The following is a 17,794-nucleotide window of genomic DNA, read 5'->3' as shown; positions in this document are numbered from 1 at the left end:
AGTGAAGAGCAGACTTTGTGGAGCCTAGAATGGTTTAAACCCAATTAAGCGGAGCTGCCCGATGCTGCGCTATGCGCAAAATCTCGCAAAGCCGTGCCAAAGCAGGTTTTATACAGGGTGACTTGAAAGAGCTAGAAATTGGCCCAGAATGGCCAATAGACTACCAGATTCTTGTGCTGGGAACACTCCTCCAGGGATAGATAGGCTGCTCTAAGCATTGACACTGGTGAATAAAGAAGCCTCCCTTTATCCAAGAAAGGAAATGGGCAACACAGGAACTTTCCAAAAGTCCAGAATACAGCAAAGCCTGTATTTGGACTACTCTAGGTCAGGAAAGACGGGAAACAAGGATAATTTTTTTGTTTTTTTTCTTTTTTGCAACAAACAGCAGGAAAATGCAATAAATATGTAACACAGGCTAGCGCACTTATGTGTGTTGCCTCAACAGGTAAATGCAACAAACAGGACAAACTTTAAAAGTGCAGGTGCAAAAACAACTTTAAACAGTTTAAAACAGTTCAAGAAGCAGAAATACTTGCAGTTTGGCTAGATCAGACAGTCGCCCAGGTAGTAGCAGGAAAAAAAACACTTATCAGGTTAGCAGTCGCTCTTTTAGCCTCTCTGCTGCTAGCACCACTCTGCAGGACCACGAGGAGCTTGGCTGAGTAGTAACAAGCACAAAAACCGCGCCAAAGCGGGTTTTATACAGGGAGACTTGAAATAGCTAGAAATTGGCCCAAAACGGCCAATAGACTACCAGTTACATATCCGAATCCCACTAGCTAAATATCTGAGCTCAAACATGGAACTACACATCTTTATGAATTTTGGTATATTAAAAAGCAGCCTTACCTTGGCTTTTTAACCATTAAATTTTGAATAAACGTAGATCGATTTCCTCATTTTGCAATAATTCTAACAGTATCTCATCTAAATCTCTATAAGGACAATTCAGTTATTTAAAAGAAAACCTTTATCACTATCAATAACTTTTTTTATTATTGCTGAAACATACTCCTGCCTTCTGGTAACTAACCTGCTACCTTTACCAGCTTTAATGAAATTCAGTTGTTTCATATTTCTCAGCTCTTATAATGTACCTCTATTACAGTTCTGAAGCAACAGCCAATGTAAAATAAAACAAAATACACATAGATACAGTATATTTTTAAATTATAGATAGTGTTTATTTTGTGTAACCAGGGAGGGAAATAAGTTCCTCCAATTGTGTAGGATGAGCCCGATGCTCTGTGCAGATTTGTGGAGCTCTAGAATATGTATTATACATCACAGAGTAATTCTGTAGCACAGGGAGATCTCAGTTACAGGTACTGCAGCAAGCTGTTTTAGCATTAAGGAGATAAATAAGGTTGTCTTCATCATGCGTAGTTTCAGTAGCTGAAACTGACTTAATCATTTTATCTGTGATATCTCTCTGCAACATGCACAAAAATAATTATTGTAGTTCGTTTTTATAGGTAAAACAGTCAGGTCATGCTTTGTTTGCCTCTAAATACAGTCTGAGTAACCCTGTGGATGCAAAGATGAACTTAACTTGTAGAAGAACAGCTCTGAATTCTGATGTTTTCTGGATGAATCCCAAGTATTCTTGCAGCAGTAAGTATATAATTCTGTCACTGGTTCCTCTACTTACTATTAACTACTTGGCTTACATTTAAATTCTTCACAGTATTCTTTAAATTGCTTCTTTTCAACTCTTATTCAAAAGCAGGACCTAAACATGACATTCAGTTTGAGTGCCTCTTTGCTTCAGTACTCGGTATACTTGCCCTGGCAGGGTTGGGGAGTGGTGTAATAGTTAAGGTACTTACCTTTCAGACCCAAGGTACAGGGTTTGACTATTTTCTTTGACAGAAATTGTCTAGGCTTACATTAGCCCACAAGGACATTTAGCCTAGTACCTATCCATGGATAGAAGCTCCTTCAATATATAGGAGCTCACTTCATCACTGCCTTTCATGAAAAAGGTTAGAGATTACCAAGAACTGAAAAATACAGACAAAGGCTGAAGCATAAAGAAATACTAAGAGAAAGACCAGCTATGGTAAAGTTTTTAGTTGAGTCTTGAAAAAAAGCAATTAAATACTTCATGAAAATTATAAGAATCAATTAGTGGACGTTAGAAAAGATTGTGAAGCGAGACAGGAAAGACAGTTTACCAAGGAAAAAAGGTGAGACTTCTGTAACACTCTCAAGTATGCAACAAAGTTGAGACGATTTAACATTTTTGCTTTATGGTGTTTGCATAGATATTTACATACCTCAAGCAGAGTTCAGAAAATGTTTCTTCAGGTAGACAGCAAATGTTGGAGGTGTGATTGAAAAGAACGGTAATTGGGAACATGTGTTCTAGGAATGTAGCACGTTGCCAGATTATAAGAATTCCCTACAAAGTCTTTTGTCAGAAAGGATGGGGGAATCAAATCAAATCAAATTATTTTAACTAAAGAATGACTAATCTGAGCTGGGATATAAGTTCTGACTTACCAATATGTTGTACGGCTTATTAAGTCTAATGCTGCTTGTTTCCAAAAAAAAGAATTACTACAAAATAGAAATTAAAACCTAAACCATCTGTAACTGAATTACCAACTATTATAAAGGAGACGAACAACAGCTGAGATCCTTAGAAAAAGGAAAAAGCAAATTATATAGAAGTAGATGGAATCTGTGGGAACAATAACTGCAGAATAGCGTTCAGGAGAATGAATGAGGTCTAAGGACTGGAAGGAAATGAACAATTTATGTTATATCAGGATGAATGCTAATTGTGGAAAATAAAATGTGCTTAATACATGAGAAGTTTTACTATGGTTTATTTTGTTTTAGATTAATGTGTGTACTCGTGTCACTTTTTATTTGTGATTTATAGGTTCATAGATTCATAGGCATTTACTAGGCTAATGATCACAAGGGCGTTTTTAAGCCTAGACATGCATCCTAAATCTCTGACAAATTCTGATACCCTTAATAAGTGTAAGGAGGGACTAGGGACATGAAACATGTACAAGCAGGGGCCTGGGAGATGAACTATTTACATTATGTGTCCATTGGAGACACAGGTGCCAAACAGGGGTTGAATTTCCTGATCCCCATCCAATTGTCCAAGTTACACTTGAATTGGGTTAGGGAGGAACTTTGCTTGACAAGGATGGGGAGCATATTCCAGAGACAGGGTAGCCTCTGTGATACACACCTGTCTCTTCAGCAGGTCCCATTTATATCACAGACAAAGTTTAAGTCTTTAGAATGGGCAATATTGGTGCTGTTTGTTTTGTAGATATGTAGGAGGTCCATCAGAGTGGGGTCTGACAATGTTTAAAAATAAAGAAGGAACTTTTCTACTTCCATCTCCTCCTTCACCTTTAATGCCCATCTATTGTCATATCTTAATGGTAACAGAATAAAGAAGGAACTTTTCTACTTCCATCTCCTCCTTCACCTTTAATGTCCATCTATTGTCATGTCTTAATGGTAACAGATGTCACCCATCAGTAGTTTAATAGTTATTTTTTATTCATGCCTCAATGTGTTGATTGTGAGACAAGTGAAATGGCTAAAGAGGACCTAGTGAAAATTTCTGGCTGGAACCCAAAATATGGCTAGGAAACCAACCAAAAAGAGAAATGCATCATGCTAAATGGAAGAAAACTATGTATATAGTAAGGGATTAAAGATAAAGAAATATAAAAAAAATATTTAAATGTGTAAACTGCTTAAAACATAAATGCAGATAATATTATGAGTAGGAAACACAGAACTGGGTTCATTAAAAAATATAGAGCCATAGCAGAAAGATGCATTACATGGATTCAATATGTTAATGATTATTTTCTATGGAGAAGGACTCATCCATGAAATGTATCCATGGCAGTCTGTCCATATGAATAAAATGATTAATAAACCAGTCAGTACTATCCTTAACATTCCTGCTGTAGAATTGTTCATGTACGCATTATGTGATTCTGTGATTCATGGGCTCAGCAGTGTGTGTGTGCATCCTGTTTTTAAAATCTCCATGGTTGTGCCGAGGCATTGCATATCATAATTACACTTTACAGATCTGCAGCTGTTTAGAGTTTCCTGCTGTAGCAATACAGACCAGAAGGAGAAAGTGGCAAATGTCATAGCACTATGTCAATGTGGTGAAGGTTGCATAACATCATGGGTCAGCCTGTCTTGTTCTATTTCATCTTTTCTTCTCTCCATGTCTGTACTGTGCTGCAGGGGCTCAACATATGCTAGAGAAAAACTCATGTCACCATTTCTTTTCCATCTGCTTTCATGAATCACCCAAGGCTATATGTCAGCATTGTGAATGGGTACATTTTCATATCGCCTTTATTTTTGTGTCCAAATGCAGCAGAATATAGTAGGAGTAATGGCATGTATTGTAACAACTTCACTCAAATTTACAATCAGGCCAAACACGAGTTATGTCTTTTTTCAATTTCTCCAAATCTTTTGGGTTTCTAATACCATGATGGGAATGGGCCCCATTCCCAAATCAAAGTAAAATTAAAGTTCATGAAATTAGTATTGTTTCAGTCTTTGATGTCAGCCAGAAGTGCTCTTCCCAGCACCCCAATGTGCCCAGTAGTGTCTCCTTCTGCAATTCGTACAGAGTTACAAGTATTGGTAACATATCTAAATATGATTGTAGATTGTTTTTATAAGACCCATTACTCCTACTACTATTTGGACTGTCTCGGTATCTTTCTTCCACATTGTTCTCATTTCTACCTGCACATCCTGGTATTTTATGACTTTGTGTCTCTCTGTATGCAAGACACTCTATTCACTGGGTGTGGCGATTTTAATGATCAGTGCTACTTTTGTCTTTTCATGGACCACTATATTTGGTTTTCTAGCATGACTTATCTCCATTGTAAATTCTCTTCTGTCTATGAAAGACATTTGAATGAGACCTTAATTATATGAGAAATATGAGATAGCATTAAAAATTCACTCAAAAATCTAATACCACAGTTGCACTTTGCACTATCTTTACAGACATATTCAGTTACTGTTTGAATTAAAATAACTTAGTAGCGTTCTTTGAGCTGCATATTAAAAAAAATAATGTTTGGGATGCATGTTGTAAAGAATTGTTTCTAATGGCAGCTAATAATGAAATAATTTTTATGACAATAATTATAATCCCTGTGTAGTGTTTTTCATTTGACAATCACCTCTTTTCAGGTTCATTATATATATATTAAGCTGTTTTGTATAAGTTCCAGTCTTCATTTACTCAGCTGACTTCACACAAATCATTTTTGTGGAGCTGTATGATATAAAACTTGTTATTCAGACTTTACTCCTCTCACTAGGAGCAGGAGCAAATGATTAGATGACTGGCTAAGAGGGAATGATTGAGAACTAAACTGACAACATCCATCCCTGGGTGGGAAATAAACAGTGTATCAGTGAGGACAATGTCACCTATGTCAGATAAAGAACGCTGTGATGGATAATCTATGTTTCTGTGAAGAAACATTGTGTATGCTGATGTAATCCCTGTTCCCTGATGGCTATGGAGTGATGCAGAGAGAAGGCACACCGCTGGACTTGTTTGGATGATAGTAGACCTGCCCACTTTGTTGGGCAGGGGCAGAATGCATTTCCTTGGTGCTGCTTAAAAAAGAGTTTCAGGGTGCCTTTTGGTGTAGTCTATTCCAGGAAGGACTTCGTAAAATGCACAGAAAAAGTACTTCTGAAGCTGGAAGACAACATGGCAGTGAGTACCAATTAGTGTCTTCAAACGTGCAACACAATGAGGCCAAGAATGAGATTATAAAGCTAAGAAGTAAAGATAATGTGCTCAGGTCATGGCTGTGTGGATGGCAACACATTGCCTTTTCTGTATTGTATTCCTGTATTTTCCCATAAACCTGACATATGTTGTTGAGGCCAGTTCATGTCTGTAGTTTATTTGCTGTTGTGCATTTCAGCATTTATTTATTCGTTCTTTTGATACTATTGAATTGGGTGTTCGGACTAATGTAAATCAAACAAAGTCTGATTGCCCATTTGATAGTAAACCGCAAAAAGTATATCTATAATTATCTAAGTATATCTGAATATTATGGAGGAAAAGAAGTAATAAGGTACAGGAGGTGCATAAACAGAAACTTGAGAGTAAGAAGAATATTATAGGCTAAGAAAGGTCAGTGGAGAAGAAGAGGGTAAAAGCAGATTTAAAGATGATGATATAGAATGAAGTAAGCAGAAATAAGGGTCGGTGCTAAGAGCAGTAAGAGAGTGGCTGTATGGTAGATTGCAAGGAGGAAGGAATATGGAAGAGAAAGGAAAGAGAGAGCATGAGAGAAAGAATATAGGAAGGAGAAAATAAACAGGTCAGTTTAACCTGGAGAAAGGCAAGTACATGGACTTGAGCTGAGAAGCTATTCCTTTAGGGCATGCTTAAAAATGGGACTTGCAGCTGTTGATCTAATGTCCATAGGAATCTTATTCTAAGTGTTGTATTGTGCAGGAGTATAAACTATGTCCTATGAATTTTTTTAGGTTTATGGGTTTTAAGAAGCTTTTTCTTAGATGAGTGAAGTGGACAGTTAGCAAAGTTCTTTTTGAAAATATTACTAATGAATGTACAGTGGAAAGAATCATATATCATTTTTGTATTTCATTTTGTGGGCAAGTGGAAGTTGAGTGTACTTGAAGTAATTGTACAACTCAAATCAGCTCAATATTTTCAGAGCACTTTTATATGACAGATTAGATGCAAATCTAGCTACCTTGTTATAATATAGTTGTAGTTTTGTGATGAGGGAGATTTGAATATTGGTAAGAACTTGTGAGGCACACAGGAGAGAATGTCGGGTTGGGAGGATGGCCTAATAGTTAAGGTCTTTGCCTTACAAACACAAGGTAAAGGGTTTGAGTCTCACAAGGGATAATTGGCTAGGCTTAAAATGGTTCACAAGGGCAGTTAGCCTAGTACTAATCTATGTAAGATTGTATGTGTTTGCCAATGTGACTCTGGAGGAGTTGGCAAGGACTTTTTTTAGATCTGTAGAGCATACTAAGTTTTTGATATGTTTTTTTTTTTTTTTTTAATTTTGAAATGAAGATCAGATATCAGTTGATCATCGATTGCAATGCCTATTGCCTAGTAACTTGAGAGAAGTTATTTTGAAGCTGCTTTTAAGAGGCATTAAAGATTTGTTTAAAAAAGTAATAGCTTGGTTTTATTGGGACTAGGAAAAGTTGGTTTTCACAGAACCAGTGTTCAGTGGAGCTGAAGGCCTTCTGAGTAATGGAGTGTAAATGAGTAAGAGTGTTTCATGAGCAGATGAAGGTGAAGTCGGTGTATTGGATGAGGGAAGCCTGTTGGGAGGATGTATATAAGTTGTTAATAAAGATGTTGGAGAGAAGAGGGCCAAAGAGAGAGCTTTGTGGCACATCAGTATTAACTGGGAGAAAAGTGGAGTATGTAGAAAGCCATGTTATAGATTTTTGCTTATGTGATAGGCTACTATCAAACCAGCTTAGTGTTGTATTAGACAGAGCAAGTGCAAACATTTTAGTGAATAATTTGGAGTGAGAGACTGTGTCAAAGGCTTTTTAGGAGATCTAAAAACAGGGAAGAGACCAAGTCATTATTATCTCTAGCTTTGATGACGTTATCATAGAAGGTAACCTGGGCAGTTGTTGTCCTACAGTGTGGGTTGAAAACTATGATGATTAGAGGTCTGTAGATTTTCTTAAAGAAGGTATTTGCTGATATATGCATTTTTCTAGAATTTTAGAGAGGGGGATAAAATAGCAATAGGCCTAAAGTTTCTTATTTCAGAGGAGTTACCACCTTTGTGAAGAGGTATGATATAGACTTTCCTCCCAGACAGATGGGAAATGTTATTCTTGAATTGATCTATTGACCAAGATGGAGACTGGATACATAAAGGAAGTAACCGAAAGCTTTAGAAATTCTGCAGGTAAGTTGTCGACAGAGGGTAAGCAAGGCTTGTGCTTACGGAGGAGATGTTTTATATTTGAGGCAGAGACAGTTTTTAAGGAGAAAAAAGGTTTTTTGGACGTGGGAACCTCATTAGGGCCATTGCGAGTTTGTACGGGATTTTGTATTAGGGTACAATAGAGTCTATAAAATGGGAGTTAAATATATTAGCAATTTCTGTGGAAGAGCTATCTGGGCAGGTGTTGGAGGCAGTAAGGGTTCCAGGGAATAAGATTTTTGTTAGTACTGGACTAAAACTAGCTACGTAGCATTATTTTTTTATCAGCAGTGACTTGAGTTTTAGCAAAGTTAAGGAGATACTTATAAATTGAAAGATGGGCAGGAGATCTGGCACTTTGCCAGTTTCACCAAGCTTTGTTTCTCATGTGCATTAGTGTGTGAAAGCCAGATTTGTTTGTATTGTGATTATAATAGGTTTACATGCTGACTATTCATATGTATCTTGTCAAAGCTTTATTTCTCACTGTTGTATGATCAATTATTATTTTTTTTCCACTTTACCATATGCAAAAATTATTCATTACACTATGTATGTATGCATATATGTCTGTATCTTGTGGAGCCTTTCGCCTGAAGCCTCTGCTGAAAAGGGCTTTTCCACTTAGTCAGACTTTCCTGGTCAACAAAAGCAATAAATAAATAAATAAATAAATGTTCTTGGTTTTCATAGATTGTTACTAGGCTAATGACCTAGAAGGTCTTTCTAAGCCTAGGTTTTCCCAAAAGAATAATGATGTCCTGCATCCAAATAGGATTTTGAGAGCCAGGCATTAAGGGACATAGGCACCAGGCCCAGAGTAAATTTCTATTCTCCATCCACTGCACTAGATTGCACTTAAACCACGTAATAGACAAACTCAGCTTCACATAGATGTGAAAACCTGTTACATTAGAGGGGCAGTTTCTGGGACACAAGACTGTCTCTCCAACAGGTTCTGTTTTAAGTCACAGACTAAATCCAGATCCCTAAACTGTGTATTTCTGGTACTATTTGACTTATGAATATGTAGAAAATTCATAAGTGTGGGGTTAACAGATGCCTTGTAAGCCAGGCATAGATCATCTTTTAGTAATATATAGGAGAATGAGTAGAAGGAAAGGGTTTTAAGGCACTCTACATAAGGCAGGTTTTTTAGGGTTAATATCATATAATTGGAGTTTTTCAACTTTGAACACCATATGGTCGAACCCATATGTTAGAAGTTGTAATACTTTGAATTCGTAAAAAATAAACAAATTAATAAAAAAACTTACCTGATAGCTTTAAGCAGGGGGGCAAACCACAATGCATCCCACACCCCCCGTTCTTTAAATATCCCAACTCCGAGACCGCACTTCAATGCAGTACAGTGTGGAAAGGGAAGATTTCCCTTTACTACACTGTAGTGTGATCTCAGACTTGGTATATTTAAAGAGCAAGGTTGTCGGGGGTGCAGCCCCCCACATGGGTGGTGCAGGGGGGCTTGCCCCCTGCTTAAAGCCATCAGGTAAGCTTGTTATTTTTTTTTCATGTATTCAAAGTTTTACAACTTCGTACATATGGGTTCGACCATATGGTGTTTGAAGTTGTAAAACTTTGATTATATGATATAGACCCATTTTTTACGCCTTGTGTTCTTTTTGTAAGGAACCTTTGAGGTTGCTCTAGTTGCTGCATATGCCTGGTCAGGTATATACCAAAGGGAGCATTGTACTCAATGACTGGTCTGACAAGAGGGGAGTACAGTGAGATAATAAACTCTTTGTCATATCATTAACAATTAAAACCATTGGTCATAATTTGGGTTTAATTGAATGACATGTATAATGTTACTTAAATGTGTACCTGTACAACTGACCAGTTTATTGTCATCTACTGTCATCTACAGCCAGCAGTACAATAATATAGTACATAGACAGCGTTAGCAACTGTGGGGACCCAGGTTGGACTATTTTGGTGGAGCCCTTCATCTGGTCCCCCACTGAACACCCCATCCCACTCCTCTACTTGCTTGCTTCTTGAACATAACACTATTTCAAATTAGATATCAAGAAGGTTACTGTGTATTAAAATAAAGCAATATGTTTATTTATTAGCTTATATCTTGTCATATAACATATTAAAATAGAATTAAACTACTTAGACTTTTGGATTACCCTCCCTCCACCATGACCAACATGATCCATCATCACTTGTAGTTAGTTCCACCCTCAGGGTCTGCTTAACTTACTCAGGCACACAATAAGGGGCAAATTTGACAAGTCACTAAGGTCCTATGTCAACATGGTATGTCACCAGATGGGTGCACCATTGCTTATCAGTGCACATGTTCATAAATACCCGTAGTACTAACTGTATCTCCTGAACCTGGACAGAAGATAGCAACACATGTTCCCCTTGTTCTCCCCACATTTTTTATGTCATTGCATTTTATTTTATTTGTTCTGCCTTTTCTGCCTCTCAGCTTTCCTGCCATCCCCTCATTTGACGCGTGTCTTGCTCTCCTTCATATTCCATACTTAACAGTCATACATACTGGACAGTGTAGGTTCATAGGTTTAAAGGTTGGTAATAGGCTGTCAGCCCTAGGGCCTATACAAGCCTAGCCATAACAATTCCCTGGATATTTCTTCCCACAATATTTACTTCCCTGGACCCCTGTATAGCAGGGTGACTGATGTGATCCCCAGGGTGAATTTCCTATCTCCCATCCAATCGTCAAGGTTCCTTTTGAAGAGGGTCAAGGAGGTGCTCTGCTTGACATGTATGGGTAGTCTATTTCAGAGTATGGGGAGTCTCTGGGTCAGGAACCTATCCTTCCAGCATGTTTTGTTCATTGTAATGACAAGGTTTAGATCTCTGGAGCATGTGGCTCTGAGGGATTGGGATTTCTTTAAGTGTAGCATGCCCAACACATCAGGGTTTGACATGGCCTTGTATGTTAAGCAGAGGTCGCCTCTGAGTAGATAATATGCCACAGAGTATAGCTGGAGTTTTTTTTAGATGGTCAGCATAGGGCATCTGCTTTAGGCCTGTGATTCTTTTAGTGAGGTATTTCTGCGGCCTTTCCAGCTGTTGCAGATGTCTTGTGAGGTACATACCAAATGGGACGTTGTACTCTATAATGTGTCTAATGAGTGATGAGTACAGTGGGACAATGACCTCCTTTATTCTGTATGAAAAGCCCTTAGTGATGAGGTGTGCCACATAGAAGGATTTCCTGACTGTTGTGGCGATGTGGTTATTGAAGGTGAGACCACTGTCTACCTGTGTCCCTAAGTCTCTCATCACACTTTTGTTGTTTAGTGTACTGGCAGCTATGTGGTAATTCATGGGTACATGTTTTTTCCCAAAGGGGATAACTATACATTTCTTGGCATTAAGCTTGAGCCCATGGCTCTGGCACCAAGCATCTGTTTCTGTAAGGCTCTTTTGTAGAATATCCACATCATTTGGGGATTCAACAATGGCTCCCAGTTTGCAGTCATCTGTGAACTTTGTTAGCCAGAGTCCCTTAGTGTTGGTCTGTAGAAGTAGATGCCAAACAAGAGCAGTCCCAGGACTGAACCCTGAGGTACTCCACTTGTCACTTGTCTGGAGCTGGATTTGGAGTTGCCTACTTTTACAGTCTGGGTTCTGTAAGTAAGCCAGTTGGTAACCCATCAAGTGATGTAGGGATTTATGCCCAGCTTAGTAAGTTTATCTATGATTCCAAAGTGGGGGATGGTGCTGAAGGCCTTGGCGAGGTACAGATAGGCTGTGTGAACTACCTTACCCTCATCCACAGCTCTGGAGACTGATTCAAAGAAGTCAATCAGGTTCAGGAGACAAGTTTGGCCCTTCATGAACCCAAACTGGGTGGGGTTCAGTGTTTGAAGGTTGCCAAAGTCTTTGTTTATAAGTTCCATGATAATGTGTTCCATACGTTATAGGCATAAACCCCTACGTCACTCGATGGGTTGCCAACTGGCTTACTGACAGAACCCAGACTGTAAAAGTAGCCAACTCCAAATCCAGCTCCAGACAAGTATCAAGTGGAGTACCTCAGGGTTTAGTCCTGGGACCGCTCTTGTTTGGCATACTTACCTGGCAGGGGGAATACCATGATCAAGAAGGTAGCTTCCCCAGGGTGAGGCTCTTCCATTGCATATTTTGGTTTTGTTGACCCCTGTGATTTCCCCAAATGTGGGAAACTCAACTGCATGCTCTTGCAGATCAGGCTCATTAGACTGATGGGATAGTAGTTCCTGGGATCCAAGGTAGATCCCCCCTTGTGGAGTGGGATAACTGTGGCTGTGCGCTACTCAGTGGGCACCAAGCCTGAGGTGAGGCTATGATTAAACATGACACTTAGGTGAGGTGCCAGTTCATTTTGTAGTTCATGTAGTACACAGCCTGGGATGTCATCTGGTCCCATGGATGCTGTATTCTTAGCTTTGGAGAGTGTGGTTTCTACCTGTGTGGCCGTGATTACCAGAATTTGGCAATCTTTTGATACTGAGATGGGCCCTTTAGAGGGTGAGTGGGGGGTGAAGTTGGCACTAAATTGATCTGCCAGGATATTGGCAATATCCTTGGGATCAGTATATTTAATGCCATTCTATTGTAGCTCAGAGCAGATCTGAGCATTGCCATTTAGATTCTTGACATAACTACAGAAAGCCGTGTGGTTGTCTATGCAATCTTTGGCAATTTTATTTTCGTAACTAGCTTTGGTGGATTTTATGAGGGATCTCAGCTTCTTACTGAGGCTGGTAAGCGAGTTTTTTGCATCCTGGGATTTTCCTCTTTTCTGCAACAGTTTCTTTCTTCTGTTGTATAGTTTGTTTATGGCAGGGGACCACCAGATCATCTTCCTTTTTTTGGAGGAGACCGTCTTGGCTCTATTTGGGATGGCACAATTCATGCATGAGTGGATGTGATCATACAGTGCCTTAGTGTAGGATTCAACATTCGAACTTTCAGCTCTCGTCTGCATGAGTGTCAAAAAGTTTGTCACTTCTGACTTGAGTAGCATGAAGTTGGCTTTGGAGAACTTTTTTTACAGAGGTTTCCTTACTGGGGGGTGGGGGTGTGATGTGGATGTCAAGGGTGATTAGCTTATGGTCAGACCTGACGAATGAGGGGGTGACCACTGGTGTGGAGCATCTATCTCCCATGTTGGTAATGACTAGGTCTAGGATATTGGAGCCCCTGGTGGGACAATGGATTAGCTGATCCAGTGTGTACATTATTTTATCCATTGTGCCATTATTCTATATGGTGTTATGATAGTGTACAGGTGCTCTTTTTATCTGCTTTACTGAGCAAAAGCCAATTTTCACTGGAGACCCAGAGAGAAAAGCTCCAACAGATACAAACAAGACATCAGAGACAATTATTATACATGGTGCACAGCAATTTACAGTAGTAAAATATAACATTATAATATGTTATTTAATCATGCAAAAATGAATAAATAATACTAGCAAACATGAGCAAATGATTGCATGTAGGTATAAAGTATTGAAGAAAGATGGAATAAAACTACAGATAACAAAAAAAAAAAGTACAGGAGAACTATACTGGATAAAAAAGGAACATTGGAACAGAAAAATAATGGGAAAAGTCAAGTTGACAAGGAGGGGTGTGAACGGGATAGGAAAACCTGAGGAGTGATTTACAATAGAAGTTTAAAATATAAATGTTACTTATTCCATGTACAATAGCATATCCAGTTCAACAGTACATGAGTCTTTAGTTTGTGGACAATTTTGTTTGAGTGAGTTTATTTTTGAAGTCTGAAAGTAAGGAATCCCATATTTTACCAACAAAGAGATGAGAGAGAATGTTTGTATGATTTGGCTGTATTTATTATATTATATTATTTATTTATTTTACATTTGTTTACCGGGAAAGTCCGACTGGACACGGGTTCATTTTCAGTGGAGGCCTGGGGAGAAAAGCTCCACATTACAATACATTACATGAGAGTAAAAAGAAGTAGAACATACATACATATGGCATATATACACATCAGGACAACATGCTGGTGATAAACATACATACAGCATATATACACACAACAGGACATTGTGCTAGTGATTAACATTTTTTACAGTAGACAATCAGAGGTACATTTTTTTTTCTTTTTCAGTTATAAGTTTTGTAAGGTAAATGTATATGGGTTTGAAAGCTTTCAGGGAAGAAACTGTTTATACATAGCTGTGCCCTGACAAATTTTCTTGGTATTGATTAGCCTGGTGAGTGGCATGAGCATAGCCAGTTACTTAGATAGTGGGTTTTCAGGAGTTTTTTGAATTGACTAAAGGAGGTGGTAGAAGTTATTTGACCTGGTAGTGTGTTCCAGGTTTTAGCAATGGTGTTGGCAAAGAGGGACTTACCAGCTTTGTTTTTATGTTTGATGACAGTTATGAGGTTCTGGTTACTAGATCATAAGGTTCTAGAGGGAATGCGGGGCTGAATTAGGTGCTGAAGTGCTGGAGTTATCTCAGGAAGGTAGTAGAGTTTGTGCACTATAGAGAGGTGATTGAATAGAAGTATATGAGGCAACTCAAGCCAGTTGAGTTGCTTAAGGGATAGACAGTGGTGGGACCTATATGAGGCTTCAGTAGCAAACTTGGCAATCTTGTTGTAGCAAGATTCCATTTTATTTAGATCAGTTTGGAGGAGACTGGTCAATATGGGAGAGGCATAGAGGAGGGTGGAAAGAAGATGAGTCCTTGCGATGGTTACTTTGGTGCATTTTCTCCTAAACTGTTTGTTCTTGTAGACGAGACCGAGTTTTTTATTAGCATTCTTAATGATTTGTGCTATGTGGATGTCAAACCTCAGGTTATTTTCTGTTTCTACATCTAGCAGTTTAGTGTGTGTGGTTGGACTGATTTGAATATTTTCTTTGGAGCTAATGATGAAATTATTATTTAGGGAAGGAGCTCTGCCAGGACTGAAAATAATTAGTTTGTTTTTTTGGGGATTAAGAAGAAGTTTGATGTTAGTGAACCAAGTTTTGGCTAGGGTGAAGTTATTTTGGGTAAGGGTTTGCAGTCCACTAAGGGTAGGGGCAGCACATATGAGGGCAGTGTCATCTGCATATTGTACTATTGAGGCAGTGGGAGAGGATGAAGAGATTTGACACCTACTCATACTAAATCTTTAATAATGGTACTTGAAAGAGTTGGATATTTATTAGGTTTGCAAAATACATTATGCATGGTTTTTAGTCGGTTAAATGTTAAAATGTGCTTTGATTCAAGACAGATTATTAGACATAAAGCAATTTTATTAAGTTTGAGTAGACAGGTTTTTGAAATGTTGATTAATATAGTTGAAAAGTAGTGGTATGCTGGGAGAAGTAATGTTCATCTGTGTGCTGTCCTAATTCACTTAGGTATGTTTGGTTTTACAAAGCAGCCTAGTTTTTTTGTGTATTTTGGAAATGATGTAGTGCATGCATTTGTCAAAATGCAGGAAGTGATGTCTTCAGTTTGTGTTTGTTAAGATGTGTCTTGTGATCAATAATAACTCCAAGAAATTTTGTCTGGCTAATATGTTCAGTTTATATTTTTAGACTGAGGCACAACAGGAATGTTGCCTGATCCAAATAAAATTAGGTTTGTTTTATTGCCATTTAGTAGTAATTAGGAACTAGAAAGCCATTGTTGTAAATGATTAAACATTTAACCAGGCTGTAGTTGATCAAGGGAAGTTATAGAACAGATCATGTTGGGTCATCTGTGTACTATACTAAAATGGTACTGGGGACTGAAATGGACATATTGAAGCAATCCCTTACACTAAGCTGCTAGGTGTAATCATTGATGAAAACTTAAAATTAAATCTCTATATCCAAAGTAACATAAAAAAAACCACCAGAAATTAAGCATGCCCTACAGACATTCTTTTCTTAACCGATCCACCAGAATCACTCTTGCTAACACATACCTATTACCTTCCCTACTATATGACACAAATAGCCTTACCAATCTCCAGATCTCCCTTTTATTTATTTATATTCATTTGTTTATTTCAGTTTGATTACCGGGGTAGTCCACTGGGCTTTGAAAGGCCCGTTTTCAGTGGAGGCCCGGGGAGATAAGCTCCATGACACAATTACAATAACAAGTCAATTACAGGTAAAAAAAAAAAGTCAAAAATATTTAACAATAGTAAATCAGATTCATCATTAAGAGAAAATTGTGCAGATCAACAGACATATAGTACATGTTACAGTGCAACCTAGTAAATGTAGTATGAATAGGTGTTAGAATAAAGTATAGGTCTAGTGTTAGTGAAAATTTGTTCTATAAGCAGAGTAAACATAGTAAACTATTTACAGTGTATATTAGTAATATAGAAGATCCAAGAGATAAGCAGAGTGATAAGTATGAGTGATGAATTACAGAGTGGGAGCTCATGTGGGTGAAGAGCAGGGGAAAATCCACTTGGAGGATAGCAGGGATTTGAAGTTGATGGGAGTTGCAGTGTTTCAAAGTGGGGGGGTTCCAGAGTTTGGCTAGAGAGTAAGATAGCAGGAAGTGGCCAGGGGGCCGAGAAGGTTTGTGAATTTGTAATAGGTTTGGGTTTTCTGACCGAAGTGGGCTATCTGGAATATAGAGGGATAAGGTGGTGAAGAGAGATGGACAGCTAGATGGTTTGAAGATGAGTTTGTGAGCTGTGAAGAGTTTTAGTAGGTTTAAGTAGTTTGGTAACTCTTGTAGGGATTGGAGAGAGAGGCAGTGATGGGAAGAATATTTGGAGTTGGTGGCAAATTTGCTGATTTTATTGTAGCGGGATTCTAACTTGGTCTGTAAACTGAGTTGGAGGTTAGAGAGCAGGGGGGCACCATATGTGAGAGAGGGGAGAAGGTAGGAGGAGGCTAAGGTCTTTCTGATTGCTGGAGTGAGGAAGCGATTATGTCGATACAAGAGTCCTAATTTCTGATGAGTTTTTTTTAATAGCGGTATTTATATGGATGTCGAATTTTAGGTGATCATCGATGATGACACCAAGGAGCTTTGTGTGAGATACGATTTCAATGGGGATGTTGTTTTGGGTTAGTATAATGAAGGAAGAATTATCAATGGTGGAAGTTCTGGAGGGAGTAAATACCATTAGTTTAGTGTTGGCTGAGTTTAGGGCAAGGTGGTTGTTGTGCATCCAAGTTTCAGTTTTTGAAAAGGCTAATTGGGTTTTTAATAGTAAGTCAGAGGGGGTGTCAGCAGTGCAGATGATAGTGTAATCATCTGCATACTGAATTACAGAGGAATTGGGGATGGAGAGATGAAAGTTGTTAATTAAAATGTTGAAAAGAAGGGGACCTAGCACAGATCCTTGTGGTACACCGGGGGGGGGGGTGTAGGAAGGAGGAGATTGAGGATTTCCATTTTACTACTTGGTGTCTTTCAGAGAGGTAACTAGAGAACCAAGATAGTGTAGAGGGAGAAAGGCTGAGAGTGGAAAGTTGGGATAAAAGTATGAGATGGGAGACAGTGTTGAATGCTTTAGATAGGTCTAGACATAAGGAAGATACTAATTTACCAGTATCACGAGCCAGGATGATGGATTCAAGGAAGGGTAGAAGAGATGTAGTGGTACTGTGGCCAGGGCGGAAACCATGTTGGGTAGGGGTGAGGAGGTTATCGTGGGTTAAATTTGACATTAGTTGGGAATGAATACATTTTTCTAGTATTTTTGAGAGTGGGGAGAGAATAGAAATGGGCCTAAAGTTGGTGGTATCGCAGTTTTTACCACCCTTGTGGAGTGGAATGATGAATGCATGTTATTTGAAGCTT

At 38.5% G+C, this 17,794-nt stretch overlaps 1 protein-coding gene and 1 pseudogene across 1 annotated transcript in view; one reads left to right on the top strand and one right to left on the bottom strand.

Annotated features, from left to right (window-relative positions):
• LOC122815731 (hepatic lectin-like) overlaps positions 1 to 17,794 on the bottom strand; it is a 284,846-nt gene that overhangs the window by 102,933 nt on the left and 164,119 nt on the right. The window lies entirely within an intron of this gene.
• LOC122816862 lies at positions 12,079 to 12,252 on the top strand (annotated as a pseudogene).

This window comes from Protopterus annectens, chromosome 1.part1 (genome assembly GCF_019279795.1).
Source record: "Protopterus annectens isolate FY-2018-M chromosome 1.part1, PAN1.0, whole genome shotgun sequence".
Lineage (NCBI taxonomy): Eukaryota > Metazoa > Chordata > Ceratodontiformes > Protopteridae > Protopterus > Protopterus annectens.
The sequence above is the reverse complement of the archived record's forward strand: the minus strand, read 5'-3'. Positions and strand labels throughout refer to the sequence as shown.